Genomic DNA, 11,282 nt, shown 5'->3' on the forward strand with positions numbered 1-11,282 from the left:
TATATACAGATTGAGGGGACGGAGATCCAGAATTGGTCTGAGAGATCCGTCCTTCTTTGGAATAAGGAAGTACAGGGAATATACCCCTGTGCCTTCCTCCCCCACTGGCACGAGCTCGATTGCTCCTTTTTGCAGCATCACCACCACTTCCTGCTGCAATAAGTGCAAGTGCTCTGCGGACATAGGTCTTTGCCTTGGTGGAATGTTGGGTGGAGTGGATTTTAACTCTAGACAATAACCGTACTGGATAAGTTGTCGCACCCACCTGTCTGTGGTGATGTTGATCCAGACGGGCAGGAACTGCTGTAGTCTCCCCCCGACAGGTGTTAAGTGGTCGGGGGCAGTGACCGAGAGTCACTGTTTGCTTGGGGTAGAGGAGCGTGAGTTGTTGTTCCCTCTGCCGCGTCCTCTGGTGCTGTTTCCCCTGTAGCCCCCCTTGTTCTGTTTGGGGTACGAGGATTGTGCTCCACCTCTAGAGAATTGTGATTGCTGACCCATCTGTCCTCTGGTGACTCCACGGGCACCTGAGCGACGAAAATTATTGCCACGAAACTGCTGTGATTGTAGGGCCCCCATAGACTTAGCAGTTTCGGTGTCTTTTTTAATTTTTTCTAGGGTGGTGTCAACATCTGGACCAAACAGTCTATCAGGATTGACTGGTTGATTAAGTATGGTTGATTGAATGTCAGGTTTAAACCCCGATATGCGGAGCCACGCCTGTCGTCTCAGCATAACGCTAGTGTTAATGGTCCTAGCGGCTGTGTCCGCGGCATCAAGTGCACACTTTATGGCCGCGTTGGAGATCAGTTGCCCTTCCTGTATAATCATTTTGGTGCCCTCTTGAAACTGCGGAGGCAGGTGTTGCACAATTTGCTCTAGGGTGTCGTAATGCGACCTATCATAACGTGCCAATAGTGCCTGTGTATTTGCAATACGCCAGAAATTGGCAGCCTGCGCAGCTACACGTTTGCCTCCTGCCTCTAGCACTTTGGACTCCTTATCCGGGGGAGGAGCTTCACCCGTTGTTTGGGAGTTGGCCCTTTTTCGGGCATTTGCGACCACCAGGGATTCAAGCGGCAACTGTCCCCGAATGTATGCAGGATCTGCAGGTGCTGGTCTGTATTTCTTTTCAATACGTGGATTGACCACCCTCGCCCTGGTAGGCTCTTTAAAGATGTCCGCAGCATGCTTGAGGACTCCTTTGAGCATAGGCAGTGTCTTTACAGTTCTGTCTGAAACTGAAAAAGTGTCGAATAGAAAGTCTTCTTCAACTGGGTCAGCATGCATGTCCACATCATGATTAGCAGCTGCCCTCTCAATGAGTGCATGGAAACCTGCGGAATCCTCTGTTGGGGATGCACGTGCACTGAAAGGCTGTGGGTCCTGCCCCACATTTTGGGTGTCTTGGTCCCCAATGTCATCATATGAATCCGGCTGTGAATCTGGTTCATTGACTGGGAAAGTGTATTGGCCATCTTCATCATAACCCTCACTTTCAGAGTGGTCGGGAGACGGAGTTGGGCTCCGTCTTGGAGGAGGCTGGATAGGTTCCATGAGGCCTGAGGCGTCTTGGGGAAACTTTTTCTTCTTTAGGGGTATGACATAGTCCACCGGCTGTGAAGTGATCCTCCTCTTGTAAAGGGTCAATTTGCCAGTGTCTGCATCGATAAAGCACTCAGAATCCTCTTCTGAGTTGAGTCCTCGACCTGAAAGTGCCCCTGCCGTCGAAGAATCCGACTTCTTTGGCGTCGATTTTGTTGAAAAGGCCTTCGGCGCCTCTTTTGGCGGCAGGAGGAAGAGGAGTTTACTCGCAGGCTTGACCGGAATGTCTATCGCCTTCTGCGGCGATGGCGCCGGCGCCGACGAAGCAGAGGCCCTCTCCCTAATTTTTTGTATTGAAGAAGCGATGGGGGACGCGTCACTGACAGTGGCCTTTGGCACCGACGAGGAGGCCTTGCCTTCGGATCCGACGTCGTGTTGGCCCTTCTGAGTTTTGGACGATGATGCCGCGTCCGCCGACCCAGAGTCCTTGGACTGATGCGCAGATGTGCCAGCCTTCGATCCGTGTGACTTTGACGGCATTGCTTCTACCACGCGTCCGACAACCGAAGTCCCAGTCGGAGCTGGAGCCGTGTCGCTGGCTTTGGCGGGCTTAGCCGGCGCCGCAGCGCTTGACCTGTGCGTGCCACTCTTCTTAGAGGATCCCTCCTCTGGCGCCGATTTCGACACTGTGGGATCGACAGATTTCTTCGACTTCTGTGGACCGGAGGTCGACGGAGTCGATGAAGCAGCGGGCTTAGTCGTTTTCGCTGGTACGGCCGCCATCTTAGGGACGCTCGAGTCTTTAAGTTTTGGTTTCGGTTTTGGCTCGGCCATTTTAGGTGTAGTCGATACCGTAGGTTTCAGTTTCGGTTTCGATACCCTATGCGCAGCAAGTATGTCCGTGGCCGGGCCTGAAGGCGGGGCCGTGGCTTGCGCTACGGGGTCTTGGGTAAGGCCGACAGGCGATCCCGTGACCCGCTCTTTATGTCCGTAAACTTCGGGGCATAGCTCGTCCCCTGAGCTATCTTCCGCGGCCCCATAAACCTCTTCGACGTCCCCTACCTCGTCGACGTATTCAAGGCCTTGACCCACGACTCCGTCGTCGTCTTCCGGATCTGCCTCGACCTCCGTCTCGGGCGGGGAGATTTGAAGATGATGGCTCTGGTCCTCCTCTTCTCGGTCGTCGAAGATGTTTTCTGGATCCGGGGCCGCTTGTTTGGCCACAAGGCGCACCGCGCGCCGAATCGTGAGTGTCTTCTTTGACCTGAAACTCGCGCAGGCCATGCAGTTGTTTTCGTTATGGTCTGGTGAAAGGCATTTGTTACAGACCGGGTGTACGTCTATATGTGGGTATTTGGACCCACAGAGCGGACAGAGTTTAAACGGACTCCGCTCCATGCTGGAAAGTCGCTGTCGAGTCGCGATGAGAAGGCCTCGATGTCCGAAGAGTGCAAATACTCCGCTGATTCCGGCTCCGAGAGACGGAAGAACTCGAGACCGCACGCAAACAATACCGACGTAAAGAATACAAGGCCTTTTGGCCGTTTAAAGTTATGTTTTCTCGGTTCCGACAGAGAGACGTCGAGACCGCATCCGAACCCAATGGCGGAAAAAAACAATCTGGGGATGGAGCCGATGCCCATGCGCACTGTAGTCCAGGGGAGGAGCCACCTATCTCAGGATACTTCGAAGACTCTTCCAGGACAACAATGTGCGATCATCCGGACCCAACACTAGGCGGCGATCTAATGCTAAGATATGAATTTAGCAGCCCACATGCCTCGAACTCTTATGTTATATTCCAAGTTTTCATCTTTTTCTTGAACTTTATCAACAAATTTCCTGGCAGAAAATTTTTGAAGATTTGCTCCTGTCTTCAATATATACTTCACATCATAATTAGACAAAACACTTTCAGACAAAAGATTAAATATATATGGAATGCACAGAAGAAATCTTGGATCCTCTGAATGTAATTGTGTTGCGCAGTATTCAGCTGCTGGCATCTGTACAGGATGTCATCATACCTTCCACCTACTCCAGTGGGAAGCAGTTGTGGAAAGCAATGTGTCTCTAAGCTTTTTTCCCAGGCACTTAGGGACCTTCCTTTTGCTTGCTTCATTTGAAACAATTCAATAGTATCATCAATGACTTCTTTAGAATGCAGACAGTGATGCTATAGTGTTCATAAACTTATTCTGATCTAGATCGATTCACTGTTTCAATCTGTCCACATGATGGTAAGGTATCATTTCGTATGCAAATTTCATTTTCAGCAACATAAACATTTCTATAGTAAATATTATTTTCAACAAGGTATAACGGAGCTTTTGTAACTTTATTAACATCTACTAACTCTTGCCAAGTTTTTCTATTCTTTGTTGGAAACCCATTTACTAAAATGATAAGTGATTCTTCTGTCTTTTTATCTACTCCTACAGTTCCAGTATTCTTCTTAACATCTAAAGGAAATACAGAACTCTTCCTTTTACTCCGCTCTGGAGCTCAGTTGGACGTAATTTCCCTGTCTTTGACTCCAGGTGAACTATTGCTTGAAAAGGATTTATGTATTGTTCAAGAATTGCTTCTTAAACATTCAATGCTTTAAGCTCTTGTGGAGTGCATACCAATTCTAACTTGTTATGTATACCTCTAGGTGCCATTTTATTATTCTCTAATTTATCATAACGGTTCTTAGAGATAATCTGTGATGCAGACAAATCAATTCTTTCCTTAAGAAATAAATATGCATGACATTCTTGCCTCTTATCATTGTTCTGTTTTTCAACTTTAGAGTACACAACTACATTCTGAGTTTGTGTTTTGTAGTAAGTGTGTCGACAACAAATACAGTTTGCTATTTCTGAGGAAATTGTGTTAAACTTTGCAATCTCTTGAGCAAAGTTTTCAGTTTTAATTTATGTATCTTGTTCCTCTACACCTCTAGCTACAAACTCATTGTTTTCCCTAAACTCTGTTATCTTCACAAACGTTTTTAACCTCTGCTAATGTCCAATACAATAATCAACTATTTATCTCTCCTATGCATAAAGCATGGGTTTTCACATAGTAAAATCTTCTCATCAAAGTTTGTATTTTACTGTTGTGAACAACTAACATCCTGAAATTATAAAAAGTGCTTCTACAAACTTTCCTTGAAAGACATGCAACGGAATTTTCCTGTAAATTACTATATATTTCCTAACTTTATATGGGTCTAATCATTGCAAAATTGAAATTTCTTTTTCAAACTTCTGCATGGAAAGTCATGTATGAAATTCAGTAATAAATCAATTGATACCTGAAGAATACTACAAATAGTACTACAATTCAATTTGTATACTGGGCCTGTCTACGCTTTCCTTGCACCTCTCCAGCTATCACTTCCTCTACATTCTTAAGAACCATCTCCCCTTTTACAACAGGAATACTATCCTGTACTTCATAACAACGATCACTTAAATCAACAGCATGCAGTAATGCTTGCTCTGGAAATATATTCCTCTTTGAAATAAGGTTGTATACTAGACGTATGCTTCCATTTACCTTTAAACTTTTTGAAAAAATGTGTTGTTTTAATAAACCTTTTTCTAGCACTTCTTTTCTCCATACATCATACTGTTTTCTGTAGTGTCCTCATTCTATTCTTTATTAATAGAAATACTTTCTTCTTCAAAGCAAATGATTTCTCTACAACGCTCTCAATATGTTGCTTTTGCTTATAGGCATCACTCAATCTTTTCTGCAAATTTTGTATGACCCTATTGCCAAACATTTTAAATCTTAACTCCTTAAGCTGTTTCTGTCTCCAAGCAAAACTCTCTTATCTCTTAGAACATTTCCTACTTTGTGAAACTCATTGCTTTTTTCCACTTGTTATGCAAATTCCGGGCCAGATTCACAAAAGTAATCTGAGACAAAATCCTAACTTTACGACTTTTGGTATTCACAAAGGGCATTTAGGAGTAGTAAAGTTAGGATTTTGTCATAGTTCAACTTAACACCAAAACTTAAGTTCCAATATCTCTATCAGTATGTGACTGGGTGTAACACAGTCTGTATGCAGTTTTGAATGGGTGTAACACTGTCTGAATGGGTTTGAAAATGGATGCAACAGTAACTGTTTAGGTACGAGAATGAGTATCACAGTGCATATATGGTTTTGTGAATGTATGTGTCACAGTGCCTGTATGGGATTGGGAATGGGTGTGACAGAGTGTTTATGGGTATATGAATGGATGTGACAGTGCCTGTTTAGGTACACGAATGGGTGTAACGATGTCTGTATGGGTTTGTGAATGGGTGTGACAGTGCCTGTATGGGTTTGTGAAAGGGTTTAATAGTGTCCTATCAGTATGTGACTGGGTGTGACAGTATCTGTTTGAGTATGTGAATGGGTGTAACAGTGTCTGCATATGTTTGTAAATGGGTGTGACAGTGTCTGTCTGAATTTGTAAAGGGATGTAAATGTGTCTGTATGGGTTGGTGAATGGGTGTGACAGTGTGTCTATCGGTATGTGAATGGGTGTGAGTGTCTATTTTGGTATGTCAATGGGAGTGACTGTGTCAGTATAGGTTTTTAAATGGGTGAGACAGTGTTTGTATAGGTTTATGAAAGGGTGTAATACTGTAAATTGGTGTGAAAGTGTCTTTATTGATATCTGAATGGGCGTGACAGTCCCTGTATGGGCTTTCAAATAGTTGTGACAGTGTCTGTTTAGGTACGTGAATGGGTGTGACACGTGAATGGGTGTGACAGTGTCTCCATGTGTTTGTGAATGGGAATGATAGAGTCTGTATGAGTTTCTGAATAGGTGTAACAGTGACTGTATAGGTTTGTGAATAGGTGTCAAAAAATCACTATGGGTATGTACCTGGGCGTCACAGTATTTCTATGAATTAATGAATGGATGTGACATTATCTGTATGGATTTCTGAAAGGGTGTGACAGTCATTGTATGGGCTTGCGAATAGGTGTGACTGAGTGTGTGACATTGTCTGTTTAGGTAAGTGAATGGGTGTGACAGAATCTCTATGGGTTTGTGAATGGGTGTGACATTGTCTGTATGGGTTTCTGAAAAGATGTAACAGTGACTATAGGTTTGTGAATGGATGTGACAGTGTCTCTATGAGTATAAGAAAGAGTGTGACACTGTCTGTATGGATTTCTAAATAGGTGTGACTGTATAGGTTTGTGAATGGGTGTCAGAGGGTCTCTATGGGAATGTAAATAGGAGTTACAGTGTCTCTATAGCTATGTGAAGGACTGTGACAGTTTCTGCATGGGTATAGGAGTGGGCGTGAAAGTTTCTGTATGGTATGTGGAGACGTTATATTGATGATGTCTTCCTCATCTGGAATGGCAGTGAGATTGATGCAAACTCTTTTCTGGATTGGCTGAATTTGCAAGACCCTTTTCTAAAATTTACCTCTACAATGAGTAGAGACCAGTTGGTCTTTCTTGACTTGAATATCAGAGCGAATAAAGGGAAACTAACAACCACAACACACTTCAAACCCACGTCAAGGAACTGTTTATTAAGCTTTGAAAGCTTTCACCCTCGACAACTCCGGGAAAATCTACCTTTCGGACAGTTTTTACGCCTAAGGCGAAATTGTTCTGAGAAACGTGATTATGAGATGCAGGCTGAAGAACTATGCACAAAACTACGCCAGAGGCAATATCCACAGAAAATTGTCTCAAAGGCAAAAAAGAGAGCATCAAACAACCACAGAGAGGCACTCTTAGAGTCAAAACCCAGAGAACAATCTACAAATGACTCTGATAGAAGACCCATCTGTATCACTACCTATACTGTAGCATCACAGCAAGTAACCAAGATTGTCAAAAAACATTGGAAAACGTTGAATAGTGGTGGCCTCAACCTCACCCAACCGATGTTTAGCCACCGAAAAGGAAAAAACCTGAAGGATTTGGTAGTCCACACACGGCCAAAAAATGTGAAGGGCCCAATCCGACGTTTACACCCACTGCCTTTGGGACACTATCCGTGTTCCAATTGCAGTGTATGTCATCTGACTAATGCAACTAAACAGGTGACGTGTAACACCGGCCTGATATGGAATTTGAATTCCTTTTCTAATTGCAACACGACAGGGGTTGTGTATATGATCACATGTAGTTGTAATTTACACTACATCGGCATGACCACCAGGAAGGTAAACACAAGGATGGTGGAACACCGCAGCAATTTCAGGTGCAAACATTCAAACACCAAAATGACTACACATTTCCTGGAAAAAGGGCATACCCCCAATGACATGCAGTGGGTGGTCCTAGAAACGCAACAACCTCATGCGGATATGGAAAAGAAACTACTGGAAAAAGACCAACGCTGGGTGTTCAGGCTTCGCTCTCACTTAGTGGGACTAAATGATGACATTCCATGGGGGCAATTCACTTGACCTGAACGAACCCATCCCAGTGTAACTGAAATGTATCGGTGATAAAAATCTTTTCATGAAATTGGGCTTTATGTCTGACAATACAGAACAATTAATTATATATACTTCAAATTAATTTCGGGACCAATTTACAGCCTATCTATACCTTTTTGTCCCTTTTGAAAACATGAGAAAGCGTTTTTTACTCCTAAGATGGCCGCCACCCGAGATCGCTGAGGACGATCCATAGGCACTAGCTCTTCATCGAGCGTAGGCACGTGTGCGGAAGTAACCGGGATCGGGTACTTCTTTATAAACAAACTGAACCCACGGTCGAGCAACATTCGGACCGGAGGGACGCAAGTAGGTGCCTATAAGAGGGAGGTATCCACTATACATGTAAGTGAAAATCGGACAAACGAAGGGTGTCAACCCTTAAATTTAACAGGTCTATTCGCCATCGTTAAAAACGACCCTGTTTTTTCATTTTACGATATCCCATTTTTCCTATCTCTATTAGATCGTCTGGGATACTGAACCCCTCCGAATCCATGGGGCCCAGTTAGGTCTCATGACATGTATGTAAAACAAGTATGAGTGTGTGTGATAGATGAATGTTTGGGTGTGTCACAGCCAGGTGTTTTTATCACGTTTTGATGCATGAGAACAAACACGTTTTGTGCATGAAAACAACCACGGTCATATTGCCCGTTAAGGACCACGGGAAATGTAATTACGTTTTCCACAACAATCCTATTATGTAATCTATGTGTGATAACAATTGGGGTAACTCACCCCTTGATTTTTCAAGTTGTCTTTTATCTTACAGGAACCATGTGTTTGGATAAATACGTAGGTATTATTTGCATGCACTTATTATAGTTTGCTGCATTCTCACCTTATTTTTATTATTAAACCAAAATAACTCATTGGAGAGTTAAGGAGTGGCGAACACAGGGCTGGTCCCTGTGTAGTCCCGAAGAAGTGCTTGGGGTATGCACGAAACATGTCGACGATAGGAGTTGATAGGTACACCTTGACACATTACGTTTAGGGCACCCTATCTATCCACCCCGTTTTTAATATTACCACCTAGAGGCATAAATAAAGTTTATTGTTAACCTACTGGGCAGGTATTTTTAGACTCATCACATAGTCCACTCCCCACATACACATGCACCACACATAGTCTTTTGAAAAGTGCTCCTACGTAACTCGCAAGTCGTAGCACGCCCCAGCCCGTAGAGGACTGGGATGGCCCCAATGATGAAGCATGTCACCATGGGGCAACCCTGGTGAGTGAGGGGACACCTAAAAAAGGAGCAATTTCTCCTTTTTTCTTACATAATATGATTTCTTCACGACCGACCCCATTGTGTGTTGATTGTGGTTTATAAAAACTAGCAAGGCTCCTAGGAATCTGGTAACAGAGACCATTTGTTTGACTGTATTTTTGGAGGGCGAGCCTTAGCTATTGTTCCTCTAACTCCCTCTCTTTAGTGTTGATGTAACTGGATATGACAGTATCTGAATGGGTGTGAGAGTAAGCCTGAGTGTAAAAATTAATATATAGTTTTTTCCCCACTTGAGCTAACTCCGTGGATCCCCCTCAGAGTTACATGGGGTCCTCACTGAGCTTAGTGAGGGATCCGCGCTTTTCGCAGTTGGCTAAAAAACACACAAAATCACCCCTCTTTTAAAATATGTACGAGGGGGTCGGGAAACTTCTCACCTGACCTCTTCATTGAGTTTGCAAAGAAGTATTCAGCATCGGGGACCATTTTCCCAGCAAACAAAATGGCAGCCGCAACTTTTCTGTGAAGGTGCAGCCAGCCAATTAGAAGGCCACCAGAGAGTGTGAATTTGCGGATTACCCACAAGTGAATCTTTGAACAATTTGCGTCTCCAGACATACACATTTATTCTCCAGTTAATGTTTCAAAAACTACTGAACAGATTTACACCGAATCACAAAGAGCGCAATCTGTGTAATAACATCTAGTTTCCTGCCAAGTTTGGTGTATTTCTGACCAGCGTTTCGGGCTGTAGGCTTGTTCAAAGGTCCTATAAGAATAAACATGGGGAAAACGTTTTTAGGGCCCCCCTTTTCTCTTGGCCCCCACATGACAGATTACCCCGAAACTTTCCAGACTCCATACCAAGTAACAGGTGAATTTTTGGGGGATGTTTCAGGTAGATTCATCAAGCGGTGCCAAAGACATAGGCACCTGAAATTACCTCTTCCTATGAAAACTAGGTCCTAACTATAACTACCTACTGGCCACCACCAGTAGAATATATAATTCCAGATTGTGAATGAAACTGAATCTTACTTGAAGGTTGGATTGCGGTGTCCTGTTCTGGTGTGACAAGTTGGTATGCCGGTTCTGTTTGTGGGGAGATATGATATATATATATATATATATACTTTTGGGCACATAAACCTTCAAAAATATACACCACTTGGCTGCATTGCAAGAGACCATGGCAGCCAGTTTGGAAACGCAGCGGGAAGCGGCAGCAGATGCATTGTTTGCACAAGTGCCACGAGGAGCAGGCAGCAAACAAACACCAGCCAGTGGCGCCACGGCAATTCAAGACGCCAATTTTTTTTTAAATCTGCTGGAAAGAAATCTCGGTCTGAGATTACTAAATGGTGGGAGCACAAATCACTCACAAAGTATGAGGAGGCTGGGCGGGTCCCGAGAGGGTTGCGGATTATGCTGGCCCCAAGCTTTGCGGACCCCAATCCCAACATGCTACGTGAATGGGGAGAATTAAATTTGGGAGCCTCTAAGAACTTAATCAAGCTCCTGATCAAATATGCAATTCTGGACCGTGCTGTTTTACTGGACGAGATCAAGAAAATAAATATAGATTTGGATGCTTTCACTGATAGCGAAACCCAAGCAGTGATTGTTAAAGGACGCAAAGACATCAGGGAGCGTTTAAAAAAACATGAAGACAAAATTAAGCTACGCAAAGTAAATAAGTTTGCAAGAGATCTCAACGACTATGAGACAGGTCAAATATATACGTTTGCACGCAAATTTGACCAAGCCAAAAAGCAGCGGCAAATTCAAAAATCGGCGCAAAGAACACAGACACAGGCGGTTCATCAAGAATCAGCTGAAGCATTGGAAAATCACGATATGTCATACGATATGGATACTATTTCGCTTTCCAGCACATCAAGCACATGTGATTCTCTGCCAAGCCTGCCCGAGGACAATTTACCTCACGCCGTCCTCGACTTAGGTGAAGAAATTGATTTTTTAGTCGAGGCTCACATGCAATCATTAGGTCCGCGGACGCGGTCACGGAATGCAGGAAGA

General features: G+C 44.0%; 1 pseudogene; it reads right to left on the reverse strand.

Annotated features, from left to right (window-relative positions):
• Positions 1–227: 227 nt before the first annotated feature.
• On the reverse strand, positions 228–2,940 carry LOC147688821 (uncharacterized; annotated as a pseudogene).
• Positions 2,941–11,282: the final 8,342 nt, after the last annotated feature.

This window comes from Lissotriton vulgaris, chromosome 10 (assembly GCF_964263255.1).
Source record: "Lissotriton vulgaris chromosome 10, aLisVul1.2, whole genome shotgun sequence".
In the NCBI taxonomy this organism is placed as follows: Eukaryota; Metazoa; Chordata; class Amphibia; order Caudata; family Salamandridae; genus Lissotriton; species Lissotriton vulgaris.